Here is a 23,172-nt window from a genome sequence, read left to right on the forward strand (position 1 = left end):
CCCAAGTTGTTCGTGGGGGTCATATTAGTCAAGAACAGTTGCGATATTCTCTCCTAAATGAAGTGCATACATATAGATATACATAGTCAGGTCCTCTACTACAATGATTAATCCGTTTTTGGCCATGCGCTTTCAACTATGCGCCCAACTATCGGTTGGTGCATTATAACTCTGATGATAAAATGGCCACCGATCGGATTAAAACGCTTTTTATTGAACTATGCGGAAGACACGGGTAGCCTACTTTTACCCACCCGAGGAGGATTGTAACATCCGTAGCTCTGGGGCGAGCACTTTATATTTGAAATCTGAACATGTATGTATAACGTTCTAAATGGGAAAAGTGCATAAAACAGGTTGAAGTTCCGCCATGACAGACGGGCACCATGTGAACCATGGCTAAATCGTCTCGTATACGTAATAATAAGTCAACTTTCCGAGGGCGAGTGTTCCAGATGTCCTTCTGATGGATTTTTCTTGTCTGTCAATATTTCTATCATCCAACAAATCGCTCTGAAAGTGATCCAAAGGATCGTACGCTATTATAACTCTGAGGACCATTTTCTTTACCCCGGGCTAAAACCGGATGTGACGTTTGTGGGTGTTCCTTCGTGTCAATGTATAAAAGTGTTGAGCGGGGCAATATCTATGTCCATCCGCAATCAGGAATGAGCAGCAGGTGTGCAGCACAAGCTAGTTAACCAGATTTTAACCCTTAGCATGATCTGTCCATTGCAATATAAATGTTTCAAAGGGTTAGTTTTTGATTTGTTTTTCCGGCTTGGAGTATACTATTAGCACTGAACCACATACACTAAGAAAGGCCTTTCAAAGACGCATCCGATGCCATGAGTGTGATTTTGTATGGACTTGTACAACTTTGTCGAAAATTCAACAAAGGCTACAATCACATGGTCAGAACGTGACCAAAAGTCATATTTCTCTGCGTAACACTACTAACCATAGGGTTAGCTTATTTAAAATAAAAGGTCTGAAACACGTGCTTCTAAGGTACAAGGGACATATTTCTCCGACATTAGGTTTGAGAGATAATGGTCTTTGTTTAATTTTAAAACATATTTATCAATTTCCCAATGGGAATAGTTTTTTCAATGTCCACAAGTCTCACTGTTCCTAAACCCCCAAACAGGTGTCTGCGAACAACCTTTATATTGGGTATTTTGGCCTCTGACCACTAGAAGTGGGTGAAATTTGGATTTTAATTTATTAAAAAAGAACAGTGACTGTAGTTCCGCCCAGGAGGGAGTGGATAAACATGGGATGGTAAACATAAATCACACCTGAGTGAAGTGAGGGGCGCTCTTATCATTATACATCATCATACATTTATGTGATGTGATTTATGTGATGTGTTAGCTGATTTGCTCGTCTACATATGACGTAATGATTCCCTTCATTGTCAATGGCATTTAATGTTTGTGTTGCCACAAATTTACGTCATATTTGACGGACATATGACCAAATTTCTCCTTTCATTGTCATTTGCAAATATGAGACGTGTGGGGACAAAAGCTGTATATAGGAGGGGCTAGCGCCCCTCCAAAAAAGTCACACCCGTGTGAAGTGTATCATCATACATCATCTCATTCCGGCCAAATCCCAATTTGCGTCATCACTTTAGTTTTGTTTGTGTTTACACAATATGTGTTTAGACAAACACTCAAAACTGGCCATTCATTGTCAATGGCATTCGATGTTTGTGTTTGCACAAACACTCAACTGGCCATTCATTGTCAATGGCATTCAATGTTTGTGTTAGGACAATGTTTGTGTATACACAAACCCTCAAAGCTGGAAATAGCCCCTCAAAAACGGGATTGTAAAGAACAAATGGTGACAAGGGAAATTAAATAAAAAATCACACCCGTATGAAGTGAGGGGCGCTAATATATTAAAGTCTAACTCATGTTGATTAGGTGATGTAATGGTGATAAAACAAACGGTGCAAACACAAACATTACAGCTGGGTATGTATGTTGGTACATTCCACCAGCCAATGAGAAACTACTGTTCTCGATGACGTAACTAAAGTACATTTCAAAATTGGTATAAGGTGAATAGGGGGTATTGTATGTATCAGCTGAGTATGTGTGCATGTCGGTGTACTCCACCGGGCAATGAGGGACCACTGACCACTGCTGTATTTCAAACCTAGACAGCAGCAGAGAGCTTTAGGAATCAGAGCAGCAGTCGTACCAGCAGTGAGGTGCGCACCTCATGGCGCGCTCTTCTTGCGCACAAATAGGCCATACATGGCCTACTTGTGTGCAATGCGCAAGTTGGCAGATCGACAGAGTGCATATCTAGTTTTGTACAAATTTATTCACGTACAAAGTGACAGATGTGTTCCACATGAGTCAAGGCACATGTGTAAACAAGTTCCATGGCTTTTGGCCAAATGAGGCATGAGTTATGCCTGTTCAAAGTGCCTGTTATCGGTGCTTGCAAATTTATATATATATCTTTTTTACAAATGTCTCTTCAACTGGGATTTCAGATAATGGTCTATAGCTTGTGTGTAGAACTAGTCATTCAAATTGCTCAAAAATCTAGGCTTACTGGTCAAAGTGACAGACGTGTTCCCCATGAGTCAAAAGCAAGTTTGAGTCACAACACAAATCACAGTAGAACACAATGTGGGAAAACAAAAGCAAAAAACACATGGGAAAAGAAAGAAACAAGACAAAGCACAAACAATTCAATTTAAAACAAAAGCAATCAAGCTCTAGTAAAAAGCCATTCTATACATTCACACAGACTTTTGTCATCATAGGGGCGTCAATATAGCTGGGGGGTGGAGACGGGGGAAAGTTCAGAGTTCTCTCAACCGGAATAAACAGTGACGTGTTGGGTTTTCAAACGCAGATGCTTTAAATACTATACTAATTTAAAATTCATGGCTTGCCAGATCACAGGCACAGATCCTTGTTGCCACTCGACAAGGAACGCTACTTTAGAAAATGAAACAAGCTAGAGGCCGATTGGAATGTTTTCCTTGACTGCATGGACATGATCCAACACAACACAATGGCCTGATAATAATAATCCAAAAAGTTTCTAATTGTCAAAAAACATGATTTAGACACCAAGTTTGCATTCATAGCTCATGTGGTTCAAAAGTTCTAGATAAAACCTTTTTCAGGTGGCAGACTGGCAGCCATATTGGATTTGACCACTATGAGGGTTGCTGGCTCGGGCACAGATTAGTGCCCGAGCCATTCTGAACATTGTAGTATTCTGAACATTTTGAGCACCTCAGAAAATCTGTAGCTCCAACGGTTTAGAAGATAGAGCCATGTTTGAACTAGCAGTCATTTTTAAAAGGGCGTGGTCATTTTCGGGTATTTCGGATAGAGAATTGTTCACAGTTCCCAAGTTGTTCGTGGGGGTCATATTAGTCAAGAACAGTTGCGATATTCTCTCCTAAATGAAGTGCATACATATAGATATACATAGTCAGGTCCTCTACTACAATGATTAATCCGTTTTTGGCCATGCGCTTTCAACTATGCGCCCAACTATCGGTTGGTGCATTATAACTCTGATGATAAAATGGCCACCGATCGGATTAAAACACTTTTTATTGAACTATGCGGAAGACACGGGTAGCCTACTTTTACCCACCCGAGGAGGATTGTAACATCCGTAGCTCTGGGGCGAGCACTTTATATTTGAAATCTGAACATGTATGTATAACGTTCTAAATGGGAAAAGTGCATAAAACAGGTTGAAGTTCCGCCATGACAGACGGGCACCATGTGAACCATGGCTAAATCGTCTCGTATACGTAATAATAAGTCAACTTTCCGAGGGCGAGTGTTCCAGATGTCCTTCTGATGGATTTTTCTTGTCTGTCAATATTTCTATCATCCAACAAATCGCTCTGAAAGTGATCCAAAGGATCGTACGCTATTATAACTCTGAGGACCATTTTCTTTACCCCGGGCTAAAACCGGATGTGACGTTTGTGGGTGTTCCTTCGTGTCAATGTATAAAAGTGTTGAGCGGGGCAATATCTATGTCCATCCGCAATCAGGAATGAGCAGCAGGTGTGCAGCACAAGCTAGTTAACCAGATTTTAACCCTTAGCATGATCTGTCCATTGCAATATAAATGTTTCAAAGGGTTAGTTTTTGATTTGTTTTTCCGGCTTGGAGTATACTATTAGCACTGAACCACATACACTAAGAAAGGCCTTTCAAAGACGCATCCGATGCCATGAGTGTGATTTTGTATGGACTTGTACAACTTTGTCGAAAATTCAACAAAGGCTACAATCACATGGTCAGAACGTGACCAAAAGTCATATTTCTCTGCGTAACACTACTAACCATAGGGTTAGCTTATTTAAAATAAAAGGTCTGAAACACGTGCTTCTAAGGTACAAGGGACATATTTCTCCGACATTAGGTTTGAGAGATAATGGTCTTTGTTTAATTTTAAAACATATTTATCAATTTCCCAATGGGAATAGTTTTTTCAATGTCCACAAGTCTCACTGTTCCTAAACCCCCAAACAGGTGTCTGCGAACAACCTTTATATTGGGTATTTTGGCCTCTGACCACTAGAAGTGGGTGAAATTTGGATTTTAATTTATTAAAAAAGAACAGTGACTGTAGTTCCGCCCAGGAGGGAGTGGATAAACATGGGATGGTAAACATAAATCACACCTGAGTGAAGTGAGGGGCGCTCTTATCATTATACATCATCATACATTTATGTGATGTGATTTATGTGATGTGTTAGCTGATTTGCTCGTCTACATATGACGTAATGATTCCCTTCATTGTCAATGGCATTTAATGTTTGTGTTGCCACAAATTTACGTCATATTTGACGGACATATGACCAAATTTCTCCTTTCATTGTCATTTGCAAATATGAGACGTGTGGGGACAAAAGCTGTATATAGGAGGGGCTAGCGCCCCTCCAAAAAAGTCACACCCGTGTGAAGTGTATCATCATACATCATCTCATTCCGGCCAAATCCCAATTTGCGTCATCACTTTAGTTTTGTTTGTGTTTACACAATATGTGTTTAGACAAACACTCAAAACTGGCCATTCATTGTCAATGGCATTCGATGTTTGTGTTTGCACAAACACTCAACTGGCCATTCATTGTCAATGGCATTCAATGTTTGTGTTAGGACAATGTTTGTGTATACACAAACCCTCAAAGCTGGAAATAGCCCCTCAAAAACGGGATTGTAAAGAACAAATGGTGACAAGGGAAATTAAATAAAAAATCACACCCGTATGAAGTGAGGGGCGCTAATATATTAAAGTCTAACTCATGTTGATTAGGTGATGTAATGGTGATAAAACAAACGGTGCAAACACAAACATTACAGCTGGGTATGTATGTTGGTACATTCCACCAGCCAATGAGAAACTACTGTTCTCGATGACGTAACTAAAGTACATTTCAAAATTGGTATAAGGTGAATAGGGGGTATTGTATGTATCAGCTGAGTATGTGTGCATGTCGGTGTACTCCACCGGGCAATGAGGGACCACTGACCACTGCTGTATTTCAAACCTAGACAGCAGCAGAGAGCTTTAGGAATCAGAGCAGCAGTCGTACCAGCAGTGAGGTGCGCACCTCATGGCGCGCTCTTCTTGCGCACAAATAGGCCATACATGGCCTACTTGTGTGCAATGCGCAAGTTGGCAGATCGACAGAGTGCATATCTAGTTTTGTACAAATTTATTCACGTACAAAGTGACAGATGTGTTCCACATGAGTCAAGGCACATGTGTAAACAAGTTCCATGGCTTTTGGCCAAATGAGGCATGAGTTATGCCTGTTCAAAGTGCCTGTTATCGGTGCTTGCAAATTTATATATATATCTTTTTTACAAATGTCTCTTCAACTGGGATTTCAGATAATGGTCTATAGCTTGTGTGTAGAACTAGTCATTCAAATTGCTCAAAAATCTAGGCTTACTGGTCAAAGTGACAGACGTGTTCCCCATGAGTCAAAAGCAAGTTTGAGTCACAACACAAATCACAGTAGAACACAATGTGGGAAAACAAAAGCAAAAAACACATGGGAAAAGAAAGAAACAAGACAAAGCACAAACAATTCAATTTAAAACAAAAGCAATCAAGCTCTAGTAAAAAGCCATTCTATACATTCACACAGACTTTTGTCATCATAGGGGCGTCAATATAGCTGGGGGGTGGAGACGGGGGAAAGTTCAGAGTTCTCTCAACCGGAATAAACAGTGACGTGTTGGGTTTTCAAACGCAGATGCTTTAAATACTATACTAATTTAAAATTCATGGCTTGCCAGATCACAGGCACAGATCCTTGTTGCCACTCGACAAGGAACGCTACTTTAGAAAATGAAACAAGCTAGAGGCCGATTGGAATGTTTTCCTTGACTGCATGGACATGATCCAACACAACACAATGGCCTGATAATAATAATCCAAAAAGTTTCTAATTGTCAAAAAACATGATTTAGACACCAAGTTTGCATTCATAGCTCATGTGGTTCAAAAGTTCTAGATAAAACCTTTTTCAGGTGGCAGACTGGCAGCCATATTGGATTTGACCACTATGAGGGTTGCTGGCTCGGGCACAGATTAGTGCCCGAGCCATTCTGAACATTGTAGTATTCTGAACATTTTGAGCACCTCAGAAAATCTGTAGCTCCAACGGTTTAGAAGATAGAGCCATGTTTGAACTAGCAGTCATTTTTAAAAGGGCGTGGTCATTTTCGGGTATTTCGGATAGAGAATTGTTCACAGTTCCCAAGTTGTTCGTGGGGGTCATATTAGTCAAGAACAGTTGCGATATTCTCTCCTAAATGAAGTGCATACATATAGATATACATAGTCAGGTCCTCTACTACAATGATTAATCCGTTTTTGGCCATGCGCTTTCAACTATGCGCCCAACTATCGGTTGGTGCATTATAACTCTGATGATAAAATGGCCACCGATCGGATTAAAACACTTTTTATTGAACTATGCGGAAGACACGGGTAGCCTACTTTTACCCACCCGAGGAGGATTGTAACATCCGTAGCTCTGGGGCGAGCACTTTATATTTGAAATCTGAACATGTATGTATAACGTTCTAAATGGGAAAAGTGCATAAAACAGGTTGAAGTTCCGCCATGACAGACGGGCACCATGTGAACCATGGCTAAATCGTCTCGTATACGTAATAATAAGTCAACTTTCCGAGGGCGAGTGTTCCAGATGTCCTTCTGATGGATTTTTCTTGTCTGTCAATATTTCTATCATCCAACAAATCGCTCTGAAAGTGATCCAAAGGATCGTACGCTATTATAACTCTGAGGACCATTTTCTTTACCCCGGGCTAAAACCGGATGTGACGTTTGTGGGTGTTCCTTCGTGTCAATGTATAAAAGTGTTGAGCGGGGCAATATCTATGTCCATCCGCAATCAGGAATGAGCAGCAGGTGTGCAGCACAAGCTAGTTAACCAGATTTTAACCCTTAGCATGATCTGTCCATTGCAATATAAATGTTTCAAAGGGTTAGTTTTTGATTTGTTTTTCCGGCTTGGAGTATACTATTAGCACTGAACCACATACACTAAGAAAGGCCTTTCAAAGACGCATCCGATGCCATGAGTGTGATTTTGTATGGACTTGTACAACTTTGTCGAAAATTCAACAAAGGCTACAATCACATGGTCAGAACGTGACCAAAAGTCATATTTCTCTGCGTAACACTACTAACCATAGGGTTAGCTTATTTAAAATAAAAGGTCTGAAACACGTGCTTCTAAGGTACAAGGGACATATTTCTCCGACATTAGGTTTGAGAGATAATGGTCTTTGTTTAATTTTAAAACATATTTATCAATTTCCCAATGGGAATAGTTTTTTCAATGTCCACAAGTCTCACTGTTCCTAAACCCCCAAACAGGTGTCTGCGAACAACCTTTATATTGGGTATTTTGGCCTCTGACCACTAGAAGTGGGTGAAATTTGGATTTTAATTTATTAAAAAAGAACAGTGACTGTAGTTCCGCCCAGGAGGGAGTGGATAAACATGGGATGGTAAACATAAATCACACCTGAGTGAAGTGAGGGGCGCTCTTATCATTATACATCATCATACATTTATGTGATGTGATTTATGTGATGTGTTAGCTGATTTGCTCGTCTACATATGACGTAATGATTCCCTTCATTGTCAATGGCATTTAATGTTTGTGTTGCCACAAATTTACGTCATATTTGACGGACATATGACCAAATTTCTCCTTTCATTGTCATTTGCAAATATGAGACGTGTGGGGACAAAAGCTGTATATAGGAGGGGCTAGCGCCCCTCCAAAAAAGTCACACCCGTGTGAAGTGTATCATCATACATCATCTCATTCCGGCCAAATCCCAATTTGCGTCATCACTTTAGTTTTGTTTGTGTTTACACAATATGTGTTTAGACAAACACTCAAAACTGGCCATTCATTGTCAATGGCATTCGATGTTTGTGTTTGCACAAACACTCAACTGGCCATTCATTGTCAATGGCATTCAATGTTTGTGTTAGGACAATGTTTGTGTATACACAAACCCTCAAAGCTGGAAATAGCCCCTCAAAAACGGGATTGTAAAGAACAAATGGTGACAAGGGAAATTAAATAAAAAATCACACCCGTATGAAGTGAGGGGCGCTAATATATTAAAGTCTAACTCATGTTGATTAGGTGATGTAATGGTGATAAAACAAACGGTGCAAACACAAACATTACAGCTGGGTATGTATGTTGGTACATTCCACCAGCCAATGAGAAACTACTGTTCTCGATGACGTAACTAAAGTACATTTCAAAATTGGTATAAGGTGAATAGGGGGTATTGTATGTATCAGCTGAGTATGTGTGCATGTCGGTGTACTCCACCGGGCAATGAGGGACCACTGACCACTGCTGTATTTCAAACCTAGACAGCAGCAGAGAGCTTTAGGAATCAGAGCAGCAGTCGTACCAGCAGTGAGGTGCGCACCTCATGGCGCGCTCTTCTTGCGCACAAATAGGCCATACATGGCCTACTTGTGTGCAATGCGCAAGTTGGCAGATCGACAGAGTGCATATCTAGTTTTGTACAAATTTATTCACGTACAAAGTGACAGATGTGTTCCACATGAGTCAAGGCACATGTGTAAACAAGTTCCATGGCTTTTGGCCAAATGAGGCATGAGTTATGCCTGTTCAAAGTGCCTGTTATCGGTGCTTGCAAATTTATATATATATCTTTTTTACAAATGTCTCTTCAACTGGGATTTCAGATAATGGTCTATAGCTTGTGTGTAGAACTAGTCATTCAAATTGCTCAAAAATCTAGGCTTACTGGTCAAAGTGACAGACGTGTTCCCCATGAGTCAAAAGCAAGTTTGAGTCACAACACAAATCACAGTAGAACACAATGTGGGAAAACAAAAGCAAAAAACACATGGGAAAAGAAAGAAACAAGACAAAGCACAAACAATTCAATTTAAAACAAAAGCAATCAAGCTCTAGTAAAAAGCCATTCTATACATTCACACAGACTTTTGTCATCATAGGGGCGTCAATATAGCTGGGGGGTGGAGACGGGGGAAAGTTCAGAGTTCTCTCAACCGGAATAAACAGTGACGTGTTGGGTTTTCAAACGCAGATGCTTTAAATACTATACTAATTTAAAATTCATGGCTTGCCAGATCACAGGCACAGATCCTTGTTGCCACTCGACAAGGAACGCTACTTTAGAAAATGAAACAAGCTAGAGGCCGATTGGAATGTTTTCCTTGACTGCATGGACATGATCCAACACAACACAATGGCCTGATAATAATAATCCAAAAAGTTTCTAATTGTCAAAAAACATGATTTAGACACCAAGTTTGCATTCATAGCTCATGTGGTTCAAAAGTTCTAGATAAAACCTTTTTCAGGTGGCAGACTGGCAGCCATATTGGATTTGACCACTATGAGGGTTGCTGGCTCGGGCACAGATTAGTGCCCGAGCCATTCTGAACATTGTAGTATTCTGAACATTTTGAGCACCTCAGAAAATCTGTAGCTCCAACGGTTTAGAAGATAGAGCCATGTTTGAACTAGCAGTCATTTTTAAAAGGGCGTGGTCATTTTCGGGTATTTCGGATAGAGAATTGTTCACAGTTCCCAAGTTGTTCGTGGGGGTCATATTAGTCAAGAACAGTTGCGATATTCTCTCCTAAATGAAGTGCATACATATAGATATACATAGTCAGGTCCTCTACTACAATGATTAATCCGTTTTTGGCCATGCGCTTTCAACTATGCGCCCAACTATCGGTTGGTGCATTATAACTCTGATGATAAAATGGCCACCGATCGGATTAAAACGCTTTTTATTGAACTATGCGGAAGACACGGGTAGCCTACTTTTACCCACCCGAGGAGGATTGTAACATCCGTAGCTCTGGGGCGAGCACTTTATATTTGAAATCTGAACATGTATGTATAACGTTCTAAATGGGAAAAGTGCATAAAACAGGTTGAAGTTCCGCCATGACAGACGGGCACCATGTGAACCATGGCTAAATCGTCTCGTATACGTAATAATAAGTCAACTTTCCGAGGGCGAGTGTTCCAGATGTCCTTCTGATGGATTTTTCTTGTCTGTCAATATTTCTATCATCCAACAAATCGCTCTGAAAGTGATCCAAAGGATCGTACGCTATTATAACTCTGAGGACCATTTTCTTTACCCCGGGCTAAAACCGGATGTGACGTTTGTGGGTGTTCCTTCGTGTCAATGTATAAAAGTGTTGAGCGGGGCAATATCTATGTCCATCCGCAATCAGGAATGAGCAGCAGGTGTGCAGCACAAGCTAGTTAACCAGATTGTAACCCTTAGCATGATCTGTCCATTGCAATATAAATGTTTCAAAGGGTTAGTTTTTGATTTGTTTTTCCGGCTTGGAGTATACTATTAGCACTGAACCACATACACTAAGAAAGGCCTTTCAAAGACGCATCCGATGCCATGAGTGTGATTTTGTATGGACTTGTACAACTTTGTCGAAAATTCAACAAAGGCTACAATCACATGGTCAGAACGTGACCAAAAGTCATATTTCTCTGCGTAACACTACTAACCATAGGGTTAGCTTATTTAAAATAAAAGGTCTGAAACACGTGCTTCTAAGGTACAAGGGACATATTTCTCCGACATTAGGTTTGAGAGATAATGGTCTTTGTTTAATTTTAAAACATATTTATCAATTTCCCAATGGGAATAGTTTTTTCAATGTCCACAAGTCTCACTGTTCCTAAACCCCCAAACAGGTGTCTGCGAACAACCTTTATATTGGGTATTTTGGCCTCTGACCACTAGAAGTGGGTGAAATTTGGATTTTAATTTATTAAAAAAGAACAGTGACTGTAGTTCCGCCCAGGAGGGAGTGGATAAACATGGGATGGTAAACATAAATCACACCTGAGTGAAGTGAGGGGCGCTCTTATCATTATACATCATACATTTATGTGATGTGATTTATGTGATGTGTTAGCTGATTTGCTCGTCTACATATGACGTAATGATTCCCTTCATTGTCAATGGCATTTAATGTTTGTGTTGCCACAAATTTACGTCATATTTGACGGACATATGACCAAATTTCTCCTTTCATTGTCATTTGCAAATATGAGACGTGTGGGGACAAAAGCTGTATATAGGAGGGGCTAGCGCCCCTCCAAAAAAGTCACACCCGTGTGAAGTGTATCATCATACATCATCTCATTCCGGCCAAATCCCAATTTGCGTCATCACTTTAGTTTTGTTTGTGTTTACACAATATGTGTTTAGACAAACACTCAAAACTGGCCATTCATTGTCAATGGCATTCGATGTTTGTGTTTGCACAAACACTCAACTGGCCATTCATTGTCAATGGCATTCAATGTTTGTGTTAGGACAATGTTTGTGTATACACAAACCCTCAAAGCTGGAAATAGCCCCTCAAAAACGGGATTGTAAAGAACAAATGGTGACAAGGGAAATTAAATAAAAAATCACACCCGTATGAAGTGAGGGGCGCTAATATATTAAAGTCTAACTCATGTTGATTAGGTGATGTAATGGTGATAAAACAAACGGTGCAAACACAAACATTACAGCTGGGTATGTATGTTGGTACATTCCACCAGCCAATGAGAAACTACTGTTCTCGATGACGTAACTAAAGTACATTTCAAAATTGGTATAAGGTGAATAGGGGGTATTGTATGTATCAGCTGAGTATGTGTGCATGTCGGTGTACTCCACCGGGCAATGAGGGACCACTGACCACTGCTGTATTTCAAACCTAGACAGCAGCAGAGAGCTTTAGGAATCAGAGCAGCAGTCGTACCAGCAGTGAGGTGCGCACCTCATGGCGCGCTCTTCTTGCGCACAAATAGGCCATACATGGCCTACTTGTGTGCAATGCGCAAGTTGGCAGATCGACAGAGTGCATATCTAGTTTTGTACAAATTTATTCACGTACAAAGTGACAGATGTGTTCCACATGAGTCAAGGCACATGTGTAAACAAGTTCCATGGCTTTTGGCCAAATGAGGCATGAGTTATGCCTGTTCAAAGTGCCTGTTATCGGTGCTTGCAAATTTATATATATATCTTTTTTACAAATGTCTCTTCAACTGGGATTTCAGATAATGGTCTATAGCTTGTGTGTAGAACTAGTCATTCAAATTGCTCAAAAATCTAGGCTTACTGGTCAAAGTGACAGACGTGTTCCCCATGAGTCAAAAGCAAGTTTGAGTCACAACACAAATCACAGTAGAACACAATGTGGGAAAACAAAAGCAAAAATCACATGGGAAAAGAAAGAAACAAGACAAAGCACAAACAATTCAATTTAAAACAAAAGCAATCAAGCTCTAGTAAAAAGCCATTCTATACATTCACACAGACTTTTGTCATCATAGGGGCGTCAATATAGCTGGGGGGTGGAGACGGGGGAAAGTTTAGAGTTCTCTCAAACGGAATAAACAGTGACGTGTTGGGTTTTCAAACGCAGATGCTTTAAATACTATACTAATTTAAAATTCATGGCTTGCCAGATCACAGGCACAGATCCTTGTTGCCACTCGACAAGGAACGCTACTTTAGAAAATGAAACAAGCTAGAGGCCGATTGGAATGTTTTCCTTGACTGCATGGACATGATCCAACACAACACAATGGCCTGATAATAATAATCCAAAAAGTTTCTAATTGTCAAAAAACATGATTTAGACACCAAGTTTGCATTCATAGCTCATGTGGTTCAAAAGTTCTAGATAAAACCTTTTTCAGGTGGCAGACTGGCAGCCATATTGGATTTGACCACTATGAGGGTTGCTGGCTCGGGCACAGATTAGTGCCCGAGCCATTCTGAACATTGTAGTATTCTGAACATTTTGAGCACCTCAGAAAATCTGTAGCTCCAACGGTTTAGAAGATAGAGCCATGTTTGAACTAGCAGTCATTTTTAAAAGGGCGTGGTCATTTTCGGGTATTTCGGATAGAGAATTGTTCACAGTTCCCAAGTTGTTCGTGGGGGTCATATTAGTCAAGAACAGTTGCGATATTCTCTCCTAAATGAAGTGCATACATATAGATATACATAGTCAGGTCCTCTACTACAATGATTAATCCGTTTTTGGCCATGCGCTTTCAACTATGCGCCCAACTATCGGTTGGTGCATTATAACTCTGATGATAAAATGGCCACCGATCGGATTCAAACGTTTTTTATTGAACTATGCGGAAGACACGGGTAGCCTACTTTTACCCACCCGAGGAGGATTGTAACATCCGTAGCTCTGGGGCGAGCACTTTATATTTGAAATCTGAACATGTATGTATAACGTTCTAAATGGGAAAAGTGCATAAAACAGGTTGAAGTTCCGCCATGACAGACGGGCACCATGTGAACCATGGCTAAATCGTCTCGTATACGTAATAATAAGTCAACTTTCCGAGGGCGAGTGTTCCAGATGTCCTTCTGATGGATTTTTCTTGTCTGTCAATATTTCTATCATCCAACAAATCGCTCTGAAAGTGATCCAAAGGATCGTACGCTATTATAACTCTAAGGAGGACCATTTTCTTTACCCCGGGCTAAAACCGGATGTGACGTTTGTGGGTGTTCCTGTCTACCTTCGTGTCAATGTATAAAAGTGTTGAGCGGGGCAATATCTATGTCTATCCGCAATCAGGAATGAGCAGCAGGTGTGCAGCACAAGCTAGTTAACCAGATTTTAACCCTTAGCATGATCTGTCCATTGCAATATAAATGTTTCAAAGGGTTAGTTTTTGATTTGTTTTTCCGGCTTGGAGTATACTATTAGCACTGAACCACATACACTAAGAAAGGCCTTTCAAAGACTCATCCGATGCCATGAGTGTGATTTTGTATGGACTTGTACAACTTTGTCGAAAATTCAACAAAGGCTACAATCACATGGTCAGAATGTGACCAAAAGTCATATTTCTCTGCGTAACACTACTAACCATAGGGTTAGCTTATTTAACACAGCGAACGCTAATCGCGTATCAATACGTTATCAATTAATCAAACGTCCGGTGCGAACCACGTATCCATACGTTCTAATCACTTTTTTATAGCATACTTTCATTCATCTTTTTACCCACCCGGACAATGAAGAACCATCCCCCTGTCATTGCTGCTTAGTCCCGCTCACGTGATCAAAAAAAAAAAAAAAAAACCCTCCCCTCCTGAAAACAGGAGGGCGGGCCGCTTTTACGATTATTAAGCATCAAATTTCACCTCGCCTCACCAGGCTTTCCACCTCGGACATTTCACCCAACACTATAATACTCGATTCCCCCCTCCCCTCCTGTTTCTCCAGGAGGAGGATCTTGCGACATGGGGGCTCTCCTCTGTCTCTCGGAAAAAAACATTTTGAACGGAACGCTGCCTAAACACATATGCACCGGATCGGCTTTGCAAAACGTCTGCAACACACATGGACAGATGCATGTTTCCTTCTTCATACTGTAGCGACCAAACGATCCCCGAGCCTACAATACTACGAACTAACCACAGTATCGAGGGGCCGCCACGACAACAGACAGTGTTCCGTTGGTGGATCACGTATCGCCATGCAGAGCCGTCATAATCGGAGATCGCTCGGACGTGTGATTGTAACGCTTTTTTATTCATTATAATTGTAGTGATAAGACCGCAATGAACTTGTCGGGGACGTAATCGACCCGGGTGTAATGTATAACGAACTTTTCCGCGTCCTAAACCGTGGTGCATGCCCAGGCATGTTCCCCTATACTAGCTTGAAAAACAAAATCAGCTGATGATGACAACGCGTCTCACCGTTATACTATAGTTCTGAACCGAACGGTGGAATGGGACTTTTTATAGCCGTACGGATCAAGACTTTTGCTGCCCAATGTGCCCATGACCCCCCCCCCCCCCCCCCCCCAATGTTACTGCGATCAAAACAATGAAAGCAGTGAGATAGATTATGCGAGGCAATCATCATCATCATCTAAAGAAAGCAGAGTTATGAAGGTTTATTGTCAGACATTGACAGGAAGATTTAACAATAAACACAATAAATATGCTATACATCCTATACACCGAATGAAAGCCCTGAATGTGTACTTTTACGAGGAAAAGAGTAAACATTGATCCCATGTACAGTTTGTCATAAATTGGTTACTGGGTGGATGCACATTGCGCCCACCAGATATAACTGCAGAGAAGACATGGACCCGAACTCAATATTCACAAAATAAGGCCTATAGCGACATATAAATACTATATACCGTATGAAACAGAAGACTCTCTGCTTTCATAAGAAAAAAACTTCTACTGTAGTAATAATAAAAATCACACCCATGTGAAGTGAGTGGTGCAACTCTGTCCCATATTCTGTTCTCTGCTTATTCAATACAGCTCGCTATATACGGACTGAGGCAGAAAGTCATGTAAACCTTTTATTTACAGTTTGGTCTGTAAACTTCTACTGTAATAATAAAAATCACACCCCTGTGAAGTGAGCGTTGCAATTGTTCTGTACTTATTCACTACAGCTCGCTATATACGGACTGAGACAGAAAGTCATGTAAACCTTTTATTTACAGTTTGGTCTGTAAACTTCTACTGTAATAATAAAAATTACACCCCTGTGAAGTGAGCGGTGCCACTGTTCTCTACAGTTGCACCGCGCAACTGTACATGACTTTCTGCCTCAGTCCGTATATAGCGAGCTGTATTGAATAAGCAGAGAACAGAATATGGGACAGAGTTGCACCACTCACTTCACATGGGTGTGATTTTTATTATTACTACAGTAGAAGTTTTCTTCTTATGAAAGCAGAGAGTCTTCTGTTTCATACGGTATATAGTATTTATATGTCACTATAGGCCTTATTTTGTGAATATTGAGGAGTTCACGTCCATGTCTTCTCTGAAGTTATCTGGTGGGCACAAGCTGCATTCAATAACCAATTACTGTCTAACTGTAGATGGGATCAATGTATACTGTTTTCCTCGTAAAAGTACACATTCAGGGCTTTCATTCGGTGTATAGGATGTATAGGATATTTATTGGGTTCAATTTTATATCTGCCTGTCAATGTCTCTGACTTTAAACCATCCATAACTCTGCTCGCTGTTCAAGATACACCACTTCCAGGCAAATGCAGGTGTTGCAAAAAGGTCAATATCTCCAGAATGGAACATGGTAAAATCAAAATGTATTTTTTAAATTGAAGTGGACAAGTTCAGCTTTCTTTTGATGTATGCGTGTGATTCTCGCTATAAGAGAACATTTTGCTGTGGGCCCCCGAACAAGGCCTTTGTGCAATGTTAAATGGTAGCAACATCAAAATAGGCCTGCCGAGATCCTGTAGCAATCAAAGTGTTAAAATAAAAGGTCTGAAACACGTGCTTCTAATATATTTCTCCGACATTAGGTTTGAGAGATAATGGTCTTTGTTTAATTTTAAAACATATTTATCAATTTCCCAATAGGAATAGTTTTTTCAATGTCCACAAGTCTCACTGTTCCTAAACCCCCAAACAGGTGTCTGCGAACAACCTTTATATTGGGTATTTTGGCCTCTGACCACTAGAAGTGGGTGAAATTTGGATTTTAATTTATTAAAAAAGAACAGTGACTGTAGTTCCGCCCAGGAGGGAGTGGATAAACATGGGATGGTAAACATAAATCACACCTGAGTGAAGTGAGGGGCGCTCTTATCATTATACATCATCATACATTTATGTGATGTGATTTATGTGATGTGTTAGCTGATTTGCTCGTCTACATATGACGTAATGTTTCCCTTCATTGTCAATGGCATTTAATGTTTGTGTTGCCACAAATTTACGTCATATTTGACGGACATATGACCAAATTTCTCCTTTCATTGTCATTTGCAAATAATGAGACGTGTGGGGACAAAAGCTGTATATAGGAGGGGCTAGCGCCCCTCAAAAAAAGTCACACCCGTGTGAAGTGTATCATCATACATCATCTCATTCCGGCCAAATCCCAATTTGCGTCATCACTTTAGTTTTGTTTGTGTTTACACAATATGTGTTTAGACAAACACTCAAAACTGGCCATTCATTGTCAATGGCATTCGATGTTTGTGTTTGCACAAACACTCAAAACTGGCCATTCATTGTCAATGGCATTCAATGTTTGTGTTAGGACAATGTTTGTGTATACACAAACCCTCAAAGCAGGAAATAGCCCCTCAAAAACGGGATTGTAAAGAACAAATGGTGACAAGGGAAATTGAATAAAAAATCACACCCGTATGAAGTGAGGGGCGCTAATATATTAAAGTCTAACTCATGTTGATTAGGTGATGTAATGGTGATAAAACAAACGGTGCAAACACAAACATTACAGCTGGGTATGTATGTTGGTACATTCCACCAGCCAATGAGAAACTACTGTTCTCGATGACGTAACTAAAGTACATTTCAAAATTGGTATAAGGTGAATAGGGGGTATTGTATGTATCAGCTGAGTATGTGTGCATGTCGTGCATGTACTCCACCGGGCAATGAGGGACCACTGACCACTGCTGTATTTCAAACCTAGACAGCAGCAGAGAGCTTTAGGACTCAGAGCAGCAGTCGTACCAGCAGTGGTGACTCACCACTGCATGAGGTGCGCACCTCATGGCGCGCTCTTCTTGCGCACAAATAGGCCATACATGGCCTACTTGTGTGCAATGCGCAAGTTGGCAGATCGACAGAGTGCATATCTAGTTTTGTACAAATTTATTCACGTACAAAGTGACAGATGTGTTCCACATGAGTCAAGGCACAGTTCCATGGCTTTTGGGCAAATGAGGCATGAGTTATGCCTGTTCAAAGTGCCTGTTATCGGTGCTTGCAAATTTATATATATATCTTTTTTACAAATGTCTCTTCAACTGGGATTTCAGATAATGGTCTATAGCTTATGTGTAGAACTAGTCATTCAAATTGCTCAAAAATCGAGGCTTACTGGTCAAAGTGACAGATGTGTTCCCCATGAGTCAAAAGCAAGTTTGAGTCACAACACAAATCACAGTAGAACACAATGTGGGAAAACAAAAGCAAAAAACACATGGGAAAAGAAAGAAACAAGTCAAAGCACAAACAATTCAATTTAAAACAAAAGCAATCAAGCTCTAGTAAAAAGCCATTCTATACATTCACACAGACTTTTGTCATCATAGGGGCGTCAATATAGAGCGTCGCAGTCCCGCCTCCTACCCTGGACCAGGAAATGAAACCCAATGCATTATTCTCATAGACATTTCTTAAAGTATTTATTTAAAGACGGTTACGCCGCGGACAAAGCCAACTCGAGTCGTGACAACTCATAACACAAACAATATTTTGGACCAAACAAATAATTCTTCTTTGTAATTATTTGTTTGGTCCAAAATATTGTTTGTGTTGTCATGTGTTGTCACGACTCGAGTTGGCTTTGTCCGCGGCGTAACCGTCTTTAAATAAATACTTTAAGAAATGTCTATGAGAATAATGCATTGGGTTTCATTTCCTGGTCCAGGGTAGGAGGCGGGACTGCGACGCTCTATAGCTGGGGGGTGGAGACGGGGGAAAGTTCAGAGTTCTCTCAACCGGAATAAATAGTGGCGTGTTGGGTTTTCAAACGCAGATGCTTTAAATACTATACTAATTTAAAATTCATGGCTTGCCAGATCACAGGCACAGATCCTTGTTGCCACTCGACAAGGAACGCTACTTTAGAAAATGAAACAAGCTAGAGGCCGATTGGAATGTTTTCCTTGACTGCATGGACATGATCCAACACAACACAATGGCCTGATATATTCGCATGGTAAGAGACACTTTTCTATAGATATGATCACTGAAACTTATCATAATATACATTTTAAAAAGCAATGACGTTTATAGAACATGTTTTAGTGATTTCCAGGTAGGCTACCGACACCATTCGTTTCGACCACACTTCACTACACTACAATGTGTTCTATAAACATTATTGATGACTTAATGGCTGTTGGTTTTTGATATTACGTTAAGTTTAATTGATCATATCTATAGTGTCTCTACCAGGCGAGTATATAGTTCGGCATAATTTATCATGCTATTATTATGCTATTCTTATAACAATCAGGCCTATTGGCGTATACGTCTGAGTTATATTAAATAAAAGAAAGAAATAAAGGTCCTGTACCACTACCTGCGACAGTAAATCTTGATACTGGAAATGAACAGTAGTATAGAGCAGGGGTTCTCAACCCGTGGGTCGCGACCCCTCGGGGGGTCACCAAATTATTTTAGGGGGTCCCCAAATTATTTTCAAAAAAAAAAAAAAAGTTTTTGAATTTATTTTCACGATTTTTCAAAAATAGCAGACCTACAAGCTCGTAGCGCGCCACTCGGTGGCGCGCTATGAGCTTGTAGATCTGCTATTTTTCAATAGCTAAATTATAACAATGCTTAAAACACCAAAAAGGGTTCCCGCCCAAAATGGTTTAAGGTTATTGCAGCAGTCAATTTATATTGGGGGTCGGGAGGCGGCGGGGGTCCCGAGACATTGCCAAAGCATTTCCGGGGGTCCCCGGCCAAAAACGTTGAGAACCCCTGGTATAGAGCACAAGAAAACGCAAAACTATTTCCTTTTAAGTGAAATGGCTGGTCTTTATAATGTTTACAGATGGATCAAACCAAAATCATACAAACTGGGCAATCAATCCCTTCAAAATGTAAATTAAATGTTCCAGTCCCTTCAAATTATCCCCTGCAATGTCGCTTTAAAGGTGCCCAAAAGTCAGTGTTCCAAAAGTAATCCCGAAAAAGTAATCAGAGTATCCAGAGTAATCCAACCGCTGTAGATCCTCTTTTGTTCGATTAGAAAGTCCAAAAAACTTGTGAAACAAAAAGGCAATGCATTGCTTACCGGAAAAATGAAAAAGTATATGCTGCTCACCCAACCTTTAAGTCGGGCGTGGTCCGCTGGGTCCTTTGTTCACCAGCTCTGTTTGTTTGACAGAGCTCCAAGCCTCAGAAGCTGCCCTACCAAACTTTATTTCCTTCCCTTGGTAAAGTTCTTCGGTCAGACAGGCATTTTTTGCGTTTACCTCTGAATTGGCATAGTATTGGCCTTTAAAAGAGTGTGTTTGGCAAAGAAAACTAGCCACACCAAACTCTCTTCTTACTGCCCAAAATGGAACCCAGGCTCGGCGCCTCACTTCCTGGTCTTTTATAGCTTCCTGGAAATATTGCTCACACACATTTCCCCACAGCTCCCCTTGTGATCAAACCTTGTCATTTGTCAACAGAAAATTGATGACCATGGTTCAACTACACAAAACACATTATATTGTATATCCGTACACTACATTTCAGTGTTAAATATTCAACCTTAGTTTAACAAACATATTCCCCTGTTATTCCCCAGTATGTTTAATTTTCTTTCATACTCATACCAGGCCAGGAAATACATTGTTTCGCACATTTTATGTGGCAGTGTCACATTCTATTGTTTCTATAAAATTACATATGTATACAGGTTGTTTATTTTCTCCAATTTGATCAACTCTACACTTGCATATGGATAAAACGTAACATTTTTTATATAGGCCATACAGTATTTGTAATAAGCAAATAAGAGTGCTCTACATGAATATAATATAATATGAATATGAGCATCCCAATGTGTTTCTACTGCTCAAAAAGCACAAAATAGACACCAAGTTTGAAGAAAATGACGTTTATAAGTAAAACAAATTGTCAGATAGTCGCCATCCTTGAAATATGCAAAATAGAGGTTCAGCCACACCCGGTCATAAAGATGATCATTCCAAAATGTTTCTCATTGTCAAAAAACATGATTTAGACACCAAGTTTGCATTCATAGCTCATGTGGTTCAAAAGTTCTAGATAAAACATTTTTCAGGTGGCAGACTGGCAGCCATATTGGACAGATTAGTGCCCGAGCCATTCTGAACATTGTAGTTTTCTGAACATTTTGAGCACCTCAGAAAATCTGTAGCTCCAACGGTTTAGAAGATAGAGCCATGTTTGAACTAGCAGTCATTTTTAAAAGGGCGTGGTCATTTTCGGGTATTTCGGATAGAGAATTGTTCACAGTTCCAAAGTTGTTCGTGGGGGTCATATTAGTCAAGAACAGTTGCGATATTCTCTCCTAAATGAAGTGCATACATATAGATATACATAGTCAGGTCCTCTACTACAATGATTAATCCGTTTTTGGCCATGTGCTTTCAACTATGCGCCCAACTATCGGTTGGTGCATTATAACTCTGATGATAAAATGGCCACCGATCGGATTAAAACGCTTGTTATTGAACTATACGGAAGACACGGGTAGCCTACTTTTACCCACCCGAGGAGGATTGTAACATCCGTAGCTCTGGGGCGAGCACTTTATATTTGAAATCTGAACATGTATGTATAACGTTCTAAATGGGAAAAGTGCATAAAACAGGTTGAAGTTCCGCCATGACAGACGGGCACCATGTGAACCATGGCTAAATCGTCTCGTATACGTAATAATAAGTCAACTTTCCGAGGGCGAGTGTTCCAGATGTCCTTCTGATGGATTTTTCTTGTCTGTCAATATTTCTATCATCCAACAAATCGCTCTGAAAGTGATCCAAAGGATCGTGCGCTATTATAACTCTAAGGAGGACCATTTTCTTTACCCCGGGCTAAAACCGGATGTGACGTTTGTGGGTGTTCCTGTCTACCTTCGTGTCAATGTATAAAAGTGTTGAGCGGGGCAATATCTATGTCTATCCGCAATCAGGAATGAGCAGCAGGTGTGCAGCACAAGCTAGTTAACCAGATTTGAACCCTTAGCATGATCTGTCCATTGCAATATAAATGTTTCAAAGGGTTAGTTTTTGATTTGTTTTTCCGGCTTGGAGTATACTATTAGCACTGAACCACATACACTAAGAAAGGCCTTTCAAAGACGCATCCGATGCCATGAGTGTGATTTTGTATGGACTTGTACAACTTTGTCGAAAATTCAACAAAGGCTACAATCACATGGTCAGAACGTGACCAAAAGTCATATTTCTCTGCGTAACACTACTAACCATAGGGTTAGCTTATCTAAAATAAAAGGTCTGAAACACGTGCTTCTAAGGTACAAGGGACATATTTCTCCGACATTAGGTTCGAGAGATAATGGTCTTCGTTTAATTTTAAAACCTATTTATCAATTTCCCAATGGGAATAGTTTTTTCAATGTCCACAAGTCTCACTGTTCCTAAACCCCCAAACAGGTGTCTGCGAACAACCTTTATATTGGGTATTTTGGCCTCTGACCACTAGAAGTGGGTGAAATTTGGATTTTAATTTATTAAAAATGAACAGTGACTGTAGTTCCGCCCAGGAGGGAGTGGATAAACATGGGATGGTAAACATAAATCACACCCGAGTGAAGTGAGGGGTGCTCTTATCATTATGCATCATCATACATTTATGTGATGTGATTTATGTGATGTGTTAGCTCAGGGGTGCCCAACCAGTCGACCACGGTCAACCGGTAGCCCGCGTGAGGATTGCCAGTCGACCGCGACTTGATTTCGGGAAAAAGGAAAAAAAAGCGAGCTGGATAGCTTGAGCCCTCCATAATACA

This window comes from Electrona antarctica (assembly GCF_951216825.1).
Source record: "Electrona antarctica genome assembly, chromosome: 15".
NCBI classification, from domain to species: domain Eukaryota; kingdom Metazoa; phylum Chordata; class Actinopteri; order Myctophiformes; family Myctophidae; genus Electrona; species Electrona antarctica.